General features: G+C 28.8%; 1 pseudogene; it reads right to left on the reverse strand.

Annotated features, from left to right (window-relative positions):
- Window positions 1-3,096: 3,096 nt before the first annotated feature.
- LOC145249191 (U2 spliceosomal RNA) lies at window positions 3,097-3,230 on the reverse strand (annotated as a pseudogene).
- Between the last annotated feature and the right edge of the window lie 2,313 nt (window positions 3,231-5,543).

A 5,543-nucleotide genomic window follows, 5' to 3' on the forward strand; every position in this document is an offset into this window, starting at 1 on the left:
ATTAATAGTGAATAAATAGTAAATAAGTTTTGTTGTTAAAATCAATAAGAAATTATTTGCAAATAATTTTGGATTTTAGATTAATAGTGAATAAATAGTAAATAAGTTTTGTTGTAAAAATGAATAAGAAATTAGTAGCAGATTATGTTGGATTTGAGATTAATAGTGAATAAATAGTAAAGAAGTTTTGTTGTAAAAATCAATAAGAAATTAGTAGCAAATTATTTTGGGTTTGAGATTAATAGTGAATAAATAGTAAATAAGTTTTGTTGTTTAAATAAATAAGAAATTAGTAGCAGATTATTTTGGATTTGAGATTAATATTGAATAAATAGTAAATAAGTTTTGTTGTTAAAATCAATAAGAAATTATTTGCAAATAATTTTGGATTTGAGATTAATAGTGAATAAATAGTAAATAAGGTTTGTTGTTAAAATCAATAAGAAATTAGTAGCAAATTATTCTGGATTTGAGATTAATAGTGAATAAATAGTAAATAAGTTTTGTTGTAAAAATCGATTAGAAATTAGTAGCAAATTATTCTGGATTTGAGATTAATAGTGAATAAATAGTAAATAAGTTTTGTTGTTAAAATCAATAAGAAATTAGTAGCAAATTATTTTGGGTTTGAGATTAATAGTGGATAAATAGTAAATAAGTTTTGTTGTTAAAATAAATAAGAAATTAGTAGCAGATTATTTTGGATTTGAGATTAATAGTTAATAAATAGTAAATAAGTTTTGTTGTTAAAATCAATAAGAAATTAGTAGCAAATTATTTTGGATTTGAGATTAATAGTGAATAAATAGTAAATAAGTTTTGTTGTTAAAATCAATAAGAAATTAGTAGCAAATTATTTTGGATTTGAGATTAATAGTGAATAAATAGTAAATAAGTTTTGTTGTTAAAATCAATAAGAAATTATTTGCAAATTATTTTGGATTTGAGATTAATAGTGAATAAATAGTAAATAAGTTTTGTTGTTAAAATCAATAAGAAATTATTTGCAAATTATTTTTGATTTGAGATTAATATTGAATAAATAGTAAATAAGTTTTGTTGTTAAAATCAATAAGAAATTATTTGCAAATTATTTTTGATTTGAGATTAATAGTGAATAAATAGTAAATAAGTTTTGTTGTTAAAATCCATAAGAAATTAGTAGCAATATATTCTGGATTTGAGATGAATAGTGAATAAATAGTAAATAAGTTTTGTTGTTAAAATCAATAAGAAATTAGTAGCAAATTATTTTGGGTTTGAGATTAATAGTGAATAAATAGTAAATAAGTTTTGTTGTTAAAATCAATTAGAAATTATTTGCAAATTATTTTTGATTTGAGATTAATAGTGAATAAATAGTAAATAAGTTTTGTTGTAAAAATCAATAAGAAATTATTTGCAAATTATTTTGGATTTGAGATTAATAGTGAATAAATAGTAAATAAGTTTTGTTGTTAAAATCAATAAGAAATGAGTAGCAGATTATTTTGGATTTGAGATTAATAGTAAATAAATAGTAAATAAGGTTTGTTGTTAAAATCAATAAGAAATTAGTAGCAAATTATTTTGGATTTGAGATTAATAGTGAATAAATAGTAAATAAGTTTTGTTGTAAAAATCAATAAGAAATTAGTAGCAGATTATTTTGGATTTGAGATTAATAGTGAATAAATAGTAAATAAGTTTTGTTGTTAAAATCAATAAGAAATTAGTAGCAGATTATTTTGGATTTGAGATTAATAGTGAATAAATAGTAAATAAGTTTTGTTGTTAAAATCAATAAGAAATTAGTAGCAAATTATTCTGGATTTGAGATTAATAGTGAATAAATAGTAAATACGTTTTGTTGTTAAAATCAATAAGAAATTAGTAGCAGAATATTTTGGATTTGAGATTAATAGTAAATAAATAGTAAATAAGGTTTGTTGTTAAAATCAATAAGAAATTAGTAGCAAATTATTTTGGATTTGAGATTAATAGTGAATAAATAGTAAATAAGTTTTGTTGTAAAAATCAATAAGAAATTAGTGGCAATTTATGTTGGGTTTCAGATTAATCTATATATATAAAAGGCAAAAATCGGTGTGTATGTATGTATGTATGTATGTATGTATGTTTGTTTGTAACGCTAAAACTTTTGAAAGACGGAACCAGAGTTGACAAATTTGGTATCATATTGCACCTTGATCACCCGGATGACAAATATCGAAATTTCACGTCAAACGGACCAGTAGAAAGGGGTCAACTGATCGTTTTTCTCCTAGGGGGGCCCCCAAAAAAACCTGTCATTTTAACGTTATTCAATACGTGTCACGTGACGTGACGTCAGCTCAAACTTTTGACAGACACAACCAAAGTTGACAAATTATGTATCATATTGAACCTTGATCACCCGCATGACAAATATCGAAATTCCACACCAAACGGACCATTAAAAGGGGGTGAACTGATCATTTCTCTCCTAGGGGGGGCCCCCAAAAAAACCTGTCATTTTAATGTTAATATTACATAATCCAAAAACGCTTAGTCATGTCACGTGACGTGACGTCAACATCCAGTAATGGCGAACAAATGTAAACAAACACTTTGTTTTACCGATACTTTTGTAATTTCTCTTCTGCTTTGTTCTAGAGATTATTAAACTCCATGACAATGTCTCCAACGTATTTAACTGGTTAAAAATAGTATTTATACAAGAGTTTTAACGAAAAATATCAGGAAAAAATGTACAGGAATAAAAAAAAATTCAGCTTTCAAAATATTCGTCGATAAAAAAAACCGATCTTTATATTTACGCTAGCCATTTGGTATATTACCACGTGACCTGCTATCTCTTAAACTGGAGGGGGGGATCCACTTGAATCCAAAAAAACCAGCAATTTTTTTTTTCTATTATATATACATCATTTTCTATAAAATTAAGTGTAGACTTTATAATTAAAACAAAAAATGTTATTCATACTAAAAAAAAAAAACGCTTAGTCATGTCACGTGACGTGACGTCAACATCCACTAATGGCGAACAATTGTACCTATTTACTATGCCTCCCCACGGGACAGAGTTAGACACCAGGGTCGTTTTTTAACGTGGAGAAAAGGTACAAAAATAAAAATTGTCTCAGTCGTGGAGGATTTCTCCTCCACCGAAAGAGAACAAGAAATAGAAGTGCAGCATCTGAAGAACAGATACTACACTTTGATCTTGACCAAAAGGCCAAGAATGCGAACAATTGTAAATAACAACTTTTTTCACAAAACCAACACCGTCTTTCTTTTTTTTTCTCTCTCTTTCTCTCTCTCACCCACTTACTCTTCCCTCTCTCTCACCCTCTTTCTCTTGACGTCACACCACTGTTAAACTGTGGGGGGGGGGGAACACATTCCCAGGCATTATCTCCTATAGATGCACATTTTATTAGAAATTCAGCTTTCAAAATATTAGACGATAATAAAAATATAAAACCAACACCCTCTTTCTCTTTTCTCTCTCTCTCACCAACTTACTCTTCTCTCTCTCTCACCCTCTTTCTCTTGACCTCCTACTACTGTTAAACTGTGTGTGGGGGGGGGGGAAGAGGCAGCTTGAAAACCAACAAAAACAGTGCACAGTTTCCCAAGCATTTGGGGTGGGAAGGGGGGGAAGAAGCCGAGCGCACAGTTTCGTGAGAGAGAGAGAGAACAATTCTCAACCTATATACTCAACAAATTTTTTATCTACAGATTTGAAAGTTTGTATATAGGGTATTCAGACATATGGAAATATATCTAGCATAATCTATCTATTATATCTATAAAAGTGAAAATGTGTGTGTGTGTGAGGTAGCCAGAGAGAGAGAGAGAGAGAGAGAGAGAGAGAGAGAGAGAGAGAGAGAGAGACAACAATTCTCAACCTATATATTCAATACATTTTTTATCTACAGATTTGAAAATTTGTATATAGGGTATTCAGACATATGGAAATATATCTAGCATAATCTATCTATTATATCTATAAAAGTGAAAATGTGTGTGTGTGTGTGTGTGTGTGTGTGTGTGTGTGTGTGCGTAAGAGAGAGAGAACAATTCTCAACCTATATACTCAACGTATTTTTATCTACGGATTTTAAACTTTGTATATAGGGTATTCAGACATATAGAAATATATCTAGCATAATCTATACATTATATCTATAAAAGTGAGAATGTGAGTGTGTGAGAGAGAGAGAACAATTCTCAACCTATATATTCAACAAATTTTTTACCTACAGATTTGAAAATTTGTATATTGGGTATTCAGACATATGGAAATATATCTAGCATAATCGATCTATTATATCTATAAAAGTCAGAATGTTTGCGTGTGGTTGTGTGTGTAAGGTTGCGAGAGAGAGAGAGAGAACAATTCTCAACCTATCTATTCAATAAATTTGTTATCTACAGATTTGACCATTTGTATATAGGGTATTCAGACATATGGAAATATATCCAGCATAATCTATCTATTATATCCATAAAAGTGAGAATGTGTGCGTGAGAGAGAGAGAGAGAGAGAGAGAGAGAGAGAGAGTAAGTACAATTCTCACCCTATATATTCAACAAATTTTTTATCTACCGATTAGAAAATTTGTATATAGGGTATTCAGACATGGAAATATATCTAGCATAATCTATCTATTATATCTATAAAAGTGAGAATGTGTGTGAGAGAGAGAGAGAAGAGAGAGAGAGAGAACAATTCTCAACCTATATATTCAACTAATTTTTATGTACAGATCTGAAAATTTGTATACAGGGTATTCAGACATATGGAAATATATCTAGCATAATCTATTATATCTATAAAAGGTAGAATGTGTGTGTGTGTGTGTGAGTGAGTGAGTGAGTGAGTGAGTGAGTGAGTGAGAGAGAGAGAGAGAGAGAGAGAGAGAGAACAATTCTCAACCTATATACTCAACAAATTTTGTATCTACAGATTTGATAATTTGTATATAGGGTATTCAGACATAAGGAAATATATCTAGCATAATCTATCTATTATATCTATAAAAGTGAGAATGTGTGTGAAAGAGAGAGAGAGAGAACAATTCTCAACCTATATATTCAACAAATTCTATCTTTACAGATTTGAAAATTTGTATATAGGGTATTCAGACATTTGGAAATATATCTAGCATAATCTATTATATCTATAAAAGGTAGAATGTGTGTGTGTGTGTGTGAGTGAGTGAGTGAGTGAGTGAGTGAGAGAGAGAGAGAGAGAGAGAGAGAGAACAATTCTCAACCTATATACTCAACAAATTTTGTATCTACAGATTTGATAATTTGTATATAGGGTATTCAGACATAAGGAAATATATCTAGCATAATCTATCTATTATATCTATAAAAGTGAGAATGTGTGTGAAAGAGAGAGAGAGAGAACAATTCTCAACCTATATATTCAACAAATTCTATCTTTACAGATTTGAAAATTTGTATATAGGGTATTCAGACATTTGGAAATATATCTAGCATAATCTATTATATCTATAAAAGTGAGAATGTGTGTGTGAGAGAGAGAG

This window comes from Euprymna scolopes, chromosome 27, assembly GCF_053919585.1.
Source record: "Euprymna scolopes isolate OS-2025 chromosome 27, ASM5391958v1, whole genome shotgun sequence".
Lineage (NCBI taxonomy): Eukaryota > Metazoa > Mollusca > Cephalopoda > Sepiida > Sepiolidae > Euprymna > Euprymna scolopes.